This window comes from Microcaecilia unicolor, chromosome 5, assembly GCF_901765095.1.
Source record: "Microcaecilia unicolor chromosome 5, aMicUni1.1, whole genome shotgun sequence".
In the NCBI taxonomy this organism is placed as follows: domain Eukaryota; kingdom Metazoa; phylum Chordata; class Amphibia; order Gymnophiona; family Siphonopidae; genus Microcaecilia; species Microcaecilia unicolor.
In genome coordinates, this window is record NC_044035.1 from 300,509,922 (window position 1) to 300,522,037 (window position 12,116).

Here is a 12,116-nt window from a genome sequence, read left to right on the forward strand (position 1 = left end):
GGATGAGGAATATCTCACCTGAAGAAAGAGAAAGGATATCCGACATGACTGTGAGGCCAGCAAGTACTATACCGCTAATTTTGATCACATTCTACAACAAAAAAATTCCATAGCTTAATTTTGTATTGACTGTAAAAAAAAACAACTTTTTAACAGACCAGCTTTCAAAAAGTGTGTGTGTACTTTTTACCCACAGACTTCACACTAATTCTGAAAGGGGAAAACTCATTTTTGGAAACTGACTTGGTGAAAGCATGTGTACAAATCTGCAGCTATTCTCCATACCAGCCTCAAGTCAAGAAAGATTTCTGTAACACAAATCTATATTTACGCACATATTTGCTGTATAAGTATGTGTTAACCAAGGCCAACTAGGTTTTTGAGATCTGAAGACAAATTGTTGCTCAATGTCCCATCCTTTCAACATGTTCGATTGGATGTATACTGTTCGTCTGTTTTTTATATAGAGGGAGCTGTCTTATGGAATGCATTACCAGAAACACTGAAAAATCTGTTCTATTAAACAGTTTAGGAAAGCAATTGAAGGCCTACATGTTTACTCAAGCATTTGCTGATGGTTAGATATAATTTATTTTTAAAGTAACTGCTGTGATGGACAATCTTAAGTTTGGCTGCTGCTTGCATGTTATTTTTTTGTATTTGTGGTTAATATGTTAAGTTTATGCTAAAAATTTTATTGTAAATGTTCTTTTGGAAACCAGCTAGAATTGTGAGATAGAGCGAAAGTACCATTTCTGTGCAGATAAATCATTAAGTTTAAAAATCTGGGTCCATAAACTGGATACATTTTAAACAAACAACTTGATGTGTAAAATGTAACCAGTTAAGTATTGAAGGGATCAGAAGTGTTCTGGGGCATGGCTTAAATACCAAAATCTGCAATAGGGTAAACACCCCTGATGGTGTAGATAACATGAGGAAGAACTTAGCGAAGCTAGAAGAATGGTCTGGAATTTCGCAGCTAAGATTTAGTACTAAAAAATGCAGGGTCACATGTTTGGGCTGCAAAAAACTCGAGGGAATGGTGCCTTTTAGGGGGTGACAAACTTCTGTACATGAAAGAGGAGCGGGACTTGGGTGTGATCATATGTAATGATCTTAAGATGGCTAAACGGGTAGAAAAAGCAGCATCAAAAGCTAGAAGGATGCTTGAGCGCATAGGGAGAGGAATGGCCAGCAGGAAAAAGAAGGCGATGATGCCCTGTATAAGACTCTTTTGAGACCTCATTTAGAGGTCCTTTTACAATGGCGTGCCAAAAAGTGGCCTGCAGTAGTGTGGGCACATGTATTGGACGTGCGCTGGACCATTTCTCCACTGTGTCTGGAAAAAAGGGGGTGTTTGAGCCAGGAAATGGACATGCAGCAAAATGAAAACCACATCATTTTCCCCAAAGTCTTGGAGGCTATTTGCTTGGTTGATGCCAGATAATTATCTTCCTTTTTTTGAGTCACATGGAATTAATACCCGGTTCATGAGTTGCATCATTTTACATTTATATTAGCTGTACAAAAAAAAAAAGCCACAAACATCGATACAGTCATGCAGTGTGCAGATTTAATGCCTTAAAACCAACCATGTTTAACCTTATTTCATTCAAGAATACTGGCATGAGAAGGCATTTCCTAACTCTTTGACAACATTAAAAAAGCTGCTAACTGTTTCACAAGCCTCTCTGTTTAAACAATGCATAAAATTATGACACCCTGTTAGGTTATTATAGGCTTAGTCCACTAACTGCAAAGGGTTATTATTAAACTATCACAGAAACAAACATCAACTATGACAAATGAGATGTTATGCTTTGTGCTTAAATAATGGACCTAAGATTAGGTTTGTGCCCAACAAATCTTACTATTATTACAGGAAAAAGCATGGCTCTACTTTCTTTATTGTTCAAAAAAAAGAGTAAGGTTAACAGATTTTTTTGTAAAACAAACTTTTTAAAGAAATAATTCTATTAGTATGTAAGATGTTTAAAACTAAAATGTAACTTTACATTTAAACTTAGTACATGCTATAAGCAAATTTTAACTTTCAAGATGAACCATGCAAAGACCATGCAGGGTTGGCACCACAACAAAAAGAAAAAAATATGTCCTATGCGATCCATATTCAAAAAAATTCTACCCGATGATTTTGGGAGTTGAGCAGATCTTCAGGGCTTAAATTTCAACAATGCTGAGTGGATATAATTTGTCTAGACAATTTTTTGCCTACATCAAATGTATCTGCATAAAAAGAGGCAGCTTAGGAGGTCTTCTCAGGCCCTGGCTAAACTTCATCTGACCAGCACTGAAATTCTACACTGTCCATAGAGACAGATAAGTCTGGCCAGGGAAAAAGCCATCATAAAATTTTCTGGTTAACTTTATCCAAATATATTCAACAACTTATATGAATAAGTCCTTCTGAATATCCAGATAACATTAACTTCTCTTGCTCTTTGAATATGAGGCTACTACATTTGTAGCCATTGCAAATTTCAAAGCACATACCTTCACTTTTTGAAACTTGCAGCAAAGTCCTTACCTGTGGTCATTTTCTCAAAAGGTTTGAAAATGTCCTTGTTCTGTACAATTAGATTAGCACAAAACATTTATTTGAGTCTTCAGTTCTGCTTGGTCCTTTGGTATTCAGTCAAAACCAGTGCTGGAATCTGGTGCCATAAGCCATGACTCAACTATTCATATATATTCCCCCCCCCCCCCCCCCATTCCATATCCCTTCCCAATGTGTATGAGGTCAGTTTTTGCAGTGATAGCTCTCAGCTAGGAGCCACACACCAGGGCTCCTTCCAGAACCTGCAATCATGAGCCCTAAATCCAGCCACTAACTTTGGCCATTGAATGACCACAATGACTTTCTCCCTAGTTTTGGCTGACCTGAGGAATGGAAGCCCTGAGCCTCAACTGAACTGCAGAGCTAACCCTCATCAAATCTCTTGAGACAAAGTACAGTGAGTGAGCAGACTATAACATTTTTAAATAATGAGAAACTAATTAATTTAGAATATCTCCCAAACGGACCTATGGAATTAATGTGGAGTGGCATTTCAGAAAGGACATCCGACTCGGAATATGGACGTCTAAGTCTGTACATCACATATGGATGAATGCTTCTCACGTATTTTAGAACAGGATCTGCTGACATACAGCTTGTTCTAAAACACATGAGAAATGGACATCCATGTGCTGGAGACATTCAGCGTGAACATCTATTTTATAAACTGAAACAGCCAAATTATGAATGGAGAAAAACAAGGGACATTGTAGTCTTTGTGGCAACATAAGAATATTTATGTTATAAAATGGCTAAATAGATGCCCATGAAGAGCAGAGGGGTAGCCCAATAGTTAGAAAAGTGAGCTAAGAACCAGGGAACCCAGGTTCAATCCAGTTCAGATATTTATGATTTTGTTTTAAAATTGTGAGCCCTCAAGGGTCATTTTCCCTATACCACACCCCTCCCTATCTCTTTTCCTTCAGCTTACCCTATCTTTGTTACACCTTTCCATGCTAAATTTACATATTATCAAGGCCTTTTTATTACTATGTTTTCTATAGTTGTAAAATTCTCCTTATAAGACTTTGTAATTCTAGTTACTATGTAAGCCGCACTGAACCTGCTATGTGTGGGAAAGCGCGGGGTACAAATGTAATGTAATAATAATAATAAAAATACCAACTGTACCTGAATATACACCAGTTCAATAGCCTTCAGGCCTGCACGTTTCATATACATTCAGGTAAAGTAGCTATTCTTCTGTTCCCAGAAGGCTCACAATTAAAAACACAAAAACAAAAAAGTTGACGTGGGATTTGAACCTGGGTCCCTTCTTAAGACCACTGTACTAACCATTAAACTACTCCTCAGATTTGTGTGAAAGTCTATTAAGAATTTCCAAAGTTCTTGAACCTGTCATAGAGCCTAGTATCTCTTGCCAGTTTCCTATTTAGGGGAAGGAGGTGAGCAATCGCTGGGAGATTAGGAAGGTGATGTGCCTTAATCCCTCCAGTGCACAGCTGCTCAATCAGAGTATCTTTGTATAACCTGGATTTAGCAAGTACCAGGTCTAAATAACGTCTGTCTTTTTAGGTACAGATGTCTCTACTCCTTCTGAAACTGGAGTTAGACATCTGTATTTTGGCACATCCCTAGTCCCACATAAACATACCTAGACCACACCCCCTTCCCATATGGATATACTGTAGTTTTAGACGTCCATATTCTGGGTTTATAAATCAGGATTTGGACATCCATGCAATATGGGTGTCTAAATGCATGTTTTCAAACATCCAAAACGAGAACATAGCTTTTAAAAATAATCATCTTAGTATTGTACCTATATTCTAATAAATCCACGCTTAAATACATTTATTCATTATCTTTTGCACTATAAGTGAGCAGAATGAAACTTCTTTAACTCACATTATTCCTGCCAGGTCATCACACCTGGGCATGTTCATTGAAACACTGAACATATACAAAATAGTCTCCTCCTTTTTTTGTAGCCTAAGAGACTCTGTATTTCACCAATTTTTCACAAGATGAATCTGTGAAAAGAACTATCAAAACATTTCATGGTGGAGATTGCAGATGAGTGCATATAACAATTTATGTTATTTCCAGTTCTATCTTCACTGCTTCTGCCTGCCTGCCTGCCTGCTTCCCTCCCTCCCTCCCTCAAGAGGCATCTTGAATTGTTTTTTCTTAGTCTCCCAGCAGGCACATTTGGAAAGATAAAAGAGTAAGGTTGTTTTTCCTTCCTCTGAACTGGGGAAGGAAAGAATATTTAGCTCCACTCCAAAACCATGTGGAGGAGAAAACAAGAACAGTCAAGCACTACAGCTATATTCGGAATCCCATGTTTAAATTACCATGCCAAGCTGTCGTATTAAGCTTGAGTCCTCCACTCTCCTCCTTATAATCCTTCATACTAAAATTGTGCATTAATTGTACAGCTTCTGGCAGAGAATTGTGTGTAAACACACTCAGTAGCCATCTGAACCCTATTTTAGTAAAAAAATGATTTCAGTTTTTAGGGTGTTTGAATTACTTTGACTAAATCAGAGGATTTACCTACTGAATCTCAAGCAGCTCCCTTTCAACTTTGAATGAAGCAAGAATTATGAGACTGGAGTTATTCAATGAGAGCTATCTGTCCTGGCACTGAATCAAAGGGATTAGGGTTTGGAAAGAAAAGCCTACAGGTGATCCTGCAGGAAGCATACCAAGCAGTTATCAAAAAACATACAAGTTCAAAGCAGCTCAATTTTCATATGTTATAAAGTATTTGGCTGGAGCCCCAGGCTTGTTTCTAAGTAAAGAACTGTGTTTAAAGCTGTTTGTACTTGCATATTACTAGACAAGGGAATGAAAAAATGGCCTTGCAGTATTAGGTTCTTCTAACCTGATTCAACCACAAATCAATCTTGTTCTTTTACTGAAACATAATCTGATTCTACACTGTTTCCAGGTTTCACACATCCTTTCCCAAACACAACAGTCAAAACAGTCACTAACATCACCAGTGAATAAAGGTGTCACAACATAGAAGCTTACATGACGCTTTAGGTGTACAATATGCAATGTTAGCAACTTAATGCTTAGGATGTCTGCCAGTGCAATCTCACTCTAGTTGAAGATCATCCAGGCCTTCAAAGAGGCTTTTTCAGACCACAGACCTAAGCACATTAGATATGTTCCTTATATGGAAATACTTTAAAAACTAGGAGGAAATATTTTTTCACTCAAAGAATAGTTAAGCACTGGAATCATTGCCAGATAGTAATGGTAGTTAGCATATCTGGGTTTAAAAAAAGGTTTGGACACGTTCCTGGAGGAAACGTCCATAGTTTGTTATTAAAATGGACATAGGGGAAGCCACTGCTTGCTCTGGGATTGGTAGCATGGAATTGTCTGCTAATTGGGTTGGCCACTGCTGGAATCAGGATACTAGGCAATATGAACCAATAGTCTGACCAAATATGGCTATTTTTATGTTTTTATCAGACACAATCACTCCCAAGTCCCACTCTTCTTTCATACACAGAAGTACTTCACCTCACTATATTGTACCATTCCCTTATATTTTTATACACCCAAGTGCATGACCCTGCATTTTTTAGCCTTAAATCTTAGTTGCCAATTATTGGACCATTCTTTAACGCTTCGCTGGATCTTTCTTCATGCTATCCACACCCTTCAGGGTGTCCACTCTATTACAGAGTTTGGTATCATCCGCAAGAGACAAACCTTACCAGACACTCCTTCCGCAATATCACTCACAAAGATGTTAAAAGAGCCAGCCCAAGGGCTGTTCCCTGTGGTACACCACTAATAACATCTTTTTCCACAGAGCAAATTCCATTTACCACTACCCTCTGTATCCTTCTATTTAACTATTTTTTAACCCAGTGAGTCACTTTAGTGCACAAACTAAGGGTGCTCAGTTATTTATCAGTAGTCTGTGTGGAACCGTGTCAATGGCTGTGCTAAAATCCAAGCAACACTACATCTAATGTCCCCTCCCACGTTCAACTCTTTGGTCACCCAGTCAATGACATCAATCAGATTTGTCTGAGAAGACTTGCCTCTAGTGAAACCATGTTGCCTAGTGCCCTGCAGTCCATTTGATTTCAGAACCATCACAATCCTCTACTTTAGCAGCATTTCCATTACTTTACTCACCACTGAATTCTAACAGGTTTGTAATTCCCACCTCCTCTTTATTTCCACTCTAGTGCAGAGGGACCACAACGCCCTTCTCAGTTCTATGGGACCACTCCCAGCATTGAAGAGGTCAGACAATGGAGCTGCCAGACCATCTCCGAGTTCCTTAATTACCCTCGGATGTATACCATCAGGCCCATTGTTTTGTCTAATTTTAGTTTAGCTAGCTCTTTAGAACACAGTCTTCTGAGATAGACCCTGGTCTACCATACGTTCATCCCCATTAGTATTTGTTTTCTGTAGTCCTAACCCCGGCCTTTTCATCCAATGAACACAGAACAAAATAACTGTTAAGAAGGTCAGCATTATCCTTATTAGCTTCTACATATTTCTACCCCTCACCCTTAGCCACACCAATGCTATTATGGCACTTCCTCTTAACAATTACATATCTAAAAATGTCTTGTCCCCCAATTTTACGTATCGGCTATTTCCCCCCATTTGCATCTACGCTTTCCTGACAGCTTTTCCAGTTACTCCTAACTTTTTCTAGGTATTTTTGCCTGTTTTCCTCTTTCTGAGTTGTCTTGTAATTTATGAAGGCTACCCCTTTTTTTCCCCTTACTGTTTTCAGCTACTATGTTTGAGAACCCAGAGCAGCCTTCTTTTACTACTACTACTACTATTTGAAATTTCTAAAGTGCTACTAGGGTTACGCAGCGCTGTACAATATAACATAGAAGGACCAGTCCCTGCTTGAAGAGCTCTTACATTTATGTACTTTTCTAACATAAAGGTGTGTCACCTTTAAAATAGCTTCTTTCAGTTTTGCCCACTGATGTTCTACTTCTTTCAGCTGTTTCCATCCAATTAACTCTTCCTTGAGATATTCCTCCCATCTTGGAAAGTATTTCTTTTGAAGTCTAGGACCTTCAATCTTGAATAAGCCCTCTTCTCCTTGTTGTAATATTGAACCACACCATTTAGTGATCACTAGATGCCAAATGATCTCCCACAGTAACATCAGAAACACTCTCCCCATTTGTAAGCATCAGGTCTAAAATAGCTCCATTCCTTGTGGGTTCAATTACCCACTGCTGGAAAATTCTTCTTGTAGAGAGTCCAAGATCCCCTTTGCTTTTAGACAACCCCATAGCAGGGATGCCCCAATTGATGTCTGGCATATTAAAAATCACCTATCCACGTGGTTCCCTAACCTGGTCCTGGAGGCACCCCAGCTAGTCAGGTTTTCAGGATACCCACAATGAATATTCATGAGATACATTTGCAAGCAGTGGAGGTAGTGCATGCAAATCTCTCTCATGAATATTCATTCTGGGTATCCTGAAAACCCTGACTGGTTGGAGTGCCTCCAGGACCAGGTTTGGAACCAGTGGCCTCTCAGTAGTACTTCCCCTTTCCTAGCTATCTTGTGAAAGTCTTCAATTAAATCCCTGTTCATTTCTTCTGACTGTGAAGAAGGCCTGTATATCACACCAACAAAAATACATTTTCCTTTTCCTCTTTCCAGTTTAACCCACAGTGCTTCTTCCTTATTCCATATGTTCCTGCAATTCTTTCACTTTAATATTATCCTTAATATATAATGCCACTCCTTCTCTCTTTTTTTCCTACCCTGTCCTTCCTGAATAGACTGCAGCTTCTTCCTCTTTAACATCAGCAAAATTCGCCCTTTCCTCTCTGAACACACCACCCGAACTCTCGTCCATGCTCTCATTACCTCTCGCCTTGGACTACTGCAATTTACTCCTCACCGGCCTCCCACTTAGTCATCTATCCCCCCTTCAATCTGTTCAGAACTCTGACGCAGTCTTATATTCCGCCAGAACCGATATACTCATATCACCCCTCTCCTCAGGTCACTTCACTGGCTTCCAATCAGATACCGCATTCAATTCAAGCTCCTCCTTCTTACCCTACAAATGCACTCAGTCTGCCGCCCCTCACTACCTTTCTACCCTCATCTTCCCCTTACGTTCCGGCCCGAAACCTCTGTTCACAGGACAAATCCCTCCTCTCTGTTCCCTTCTCCACACCGCCAACTCCAGGCTCCGCTCATTCTGCCTTGCCTCACCCTATGCTTGGAACAACCTTCCTGAGCCCATAAGCCAAGCCCCCCTCCCTCTCACATCTTCAAGTCTCTGCTTAAACCCACCTCTTCATTGCTGCGTTCAGCACCTAACCCTTACCGTTCAGTAAATCCAGACTGCCCCCAATTTGACCGTTCACTTGTCTACTAGATTGTAAGCTCTTTGAGCAGGACTTTCCCTCTATGTAAATTGTACAGCGCTGCGTCACCCTAGTAGCGCTTAGAAACTGTTAAGTAGTAGTAGTAGTGTATAACTACATTCACATTTTCATGGTTCTCGTGCACCACATCTCCGTGACCACCACTAAATCCAAGTCGGCTTCTACCTTTGTAGCCTCTAGATCTAAAATCTCTTTCCTATACTATGGGCATTGGTATACAAAGCTCTCCAGATATTACTTCCCCTCCCCCTTTCTATAAGGTATTTGATGTCTTACATTCTTGAGGGTTATTAATGACTTTGGAGCTTTTCTCACCATCCCCAGTGAATTTAGTTTAAAGGACCCTTTTTAGTATATTAACCAGTCTGCTAGGAAGCCGCTTTGTCATTTCTTTGATAACTGGACAAAATCATCTGCTCAATAGCTCTTGGAAAATCATCCCATGGTCTAGGAAAGCAAAGCTATCATGCTGGCATCATCCACGCAGCCACCACATTCAGCCCTAGGATGCAAGATTCCCTCATCAGCCTTTACCCTCAACAGGGAAGGATCAATGAGAACACTGCCTGTGCAACTTAACTGCTTCACTATCTGTACCAGAGCCCTGAAGTCACATTTGATAGTTCAGTAGGATACCTAGCAAGTATCATTTGTGCCAACATGGATATGCAGCATAGGGATAATGGTCCATAGGTTTGATGAGTCTGGCAAACTTTCTGCTACATCCTAAAATTGTTGCACCAGGCAGACGCAAACCTCCCTAGACATCATGTATGGCGGCAGATGGGCGCCTCTGTACACCTCGAAAGAGAATCATCAACCAACACTACTTTTTACTTGGTATTGGGCACTGATCCAGCAACTCTGGGATTTTTGATTGTTTGTTTCCTCCTGTTCTTGAGATATTTTCAGCACTTCTACTTCCAGGGCTGCAAAATGGTTTCTTCAGTTCAACAGAAGATGGTATTGGGGGGGTGATTTTGCCAGGATTTTGGTGATCTGTTGCCCAGCTGTTCTCTTTCTGCACAAACATCTCCTTTCCCTTTGCTGGAGATCCCCAATGCCTCAGATGCATTTCCAAGATGGATTTCTGGTTGTCCACAGATGCTTCTTAGTTTGCCACCTCCTCTCTTAGTTCTTGTACATCTTTCATGAGGGATTCAATGTGCATATATTTAGCACATGAAACCAGACCCTCACCTTGGACCAAGCATTCAGTATGCACAGAGGCAGAAGCTGTAATGAGAGTAGCAACTTTGGGGGCATGATGTTTCTTAGCCATACTTCAACTGTAGGAGTTTTTTTTACCTAAATGCGTTAGCTGTGAAACCAATCTCCAATACTGTATTAAACACCTTACTACACGTTTGCTTTGCAACAAAACACTGCTGCCTAGACCAGGTGACTGCTTTAGAGAAAAGGTGGGGCAGGAGGCCTAGTACAAAATAACTTTTAAAGTAAATAGGAAAGCCACAGATAAATATCTAATTTCTACTAAGACCAGTGGTAAACAACCAAATATCAGAATGTTATAGTTTTTTTAAAGATAGTATGAGCAGTGCACAAGATTCAGCATAACACAATTTCTTTTTCTTATTTGAAATAAGCACAGAAAAAGTTGAGAGAAACAGAACAGAAAGCCAGAAGTCCTCAGGAACAACAGTAAGGATTAGCCAGCTAGATAAAAGAGAATGTAGATATTTGGCTTAGCTCAAGCCAGAGGTTCCAGCAGCAACAGGCCTGATCAAAAAAACAGATATTCAGTACTGACCCATATCTAGATACTGGAGCTGAATATCTGGTTCTTAGGTGGCTGATGGAAATTATCCAAGTACCTTTACAGCTGGTACCCACATAACTATCTGGGCAAGTTAGGATATCTATGTCCAAGGCCTCCTTTGCCTGGGTAGCCATCTAGGCCCTGGTTCTGAATATTGGTGGTGCCTGGATAACTTCTAGCTCTGCCTGTGTTCCATCACTGTCTGCCCTGGCACTACCTGGATAGCGCTGAGGTGATCTGATAAGATATTCAGCAGCACTTGCCGATGTAGTGCCGTTGGATATCTGGCCAAGAGCCAGCCAGGTAGAAACCGCTCCCGCTGAATACTGATCCCTATTTGTTTAGCAGTAATATTCATTCACCAAATTAATAATTTATCCATTAAGTTTAGGCCTGCAAAATAGAAGGCCTAAACTAAACAGTAAACAGATATTAGCCAGTGACTGCACTGGCATTAACTACATTCTGCGTCACTAGTTATAAAGATAGCAGTGATGAATGTATGGATTAAGTTGAGCACCAGTGCTGATCTCAAAGTGGAGACTACATTGGCTGAAAACTGACCCTAATATTTATTATTTTAGAGTAGGCTGCATGCTCATCTAAATAACAAAAATTGAAAACTCCAATAAATAAGTGTTCATTAACTACGTTAACCTTTAAAACATTTATCATGTCTAATTTTATGAATGAATGAAAATTAGCATACCATCACATATTAAACTGAAATAATTATTTAAATATTTCCTTAAGCTAGAATAAATTCCACTTTCATGTCTACAAATGTCTAAATACAATTATCTTAGGAAGTTTATTTTTATATAAAGATGTTTTCAATGGCATGGATATGGCCTGCATAAACTTGACAGTTTACAGAAAGAGAGATTGTTCAAAGAATTTATTCTGACTCACCATATAAAAAATGAATTCTGTTTTACAAGACCAGCAGAAAAACTGATATGAATTCTAGCAAACTTAGGGGGTCCTTTTATTTAGGTGCACTGAAAAATAGTCTGCGGTAGTGTAGGTGCATGTTTTGGCTGCGCACAGAATCATTTTTCAGCGCACCTATAAAAAATGCCTTTTTTGGGGGGCTGAAAATGGACATCTGGCAAAATGTAAACTGGCGCGCGTCCATTTTGGGTCTGAGACCTTACCGCCAGCCATTGACTTTGCAGTAAGGTCTCACACGTAAACCGGGCAGTAATGGTCAACACGCATTCAAATGCCAATTACCGCCCGCGTGTCAGAAAATAAAAGTATTTCTGACGCGTGTAGGGAATGAGTGTCAAAAATGAAATTACTGCTCGGGGCCACCCAGTAACTGGGCGGTAACTCAGAACTGACGTGAGTTGGGCGCACGTAAGCGCT

General features: G+C 39.9%; 1 protein-coding gene across 1 annotated transcript in view; it reads right to left on the bottom strand.

Annotated features, from left to right (window-relative positions):
* Positions 1-12,116, bottom strand: part of FTO (FTO alpha-ketoglutarate dependent dioxygenase) — a 748,586-nt gene that overhangs the window by 241,204 nt on the left and 495,266 nt on the right. The gene's annotated exons all lie outside the window — the stretch shown is intronic.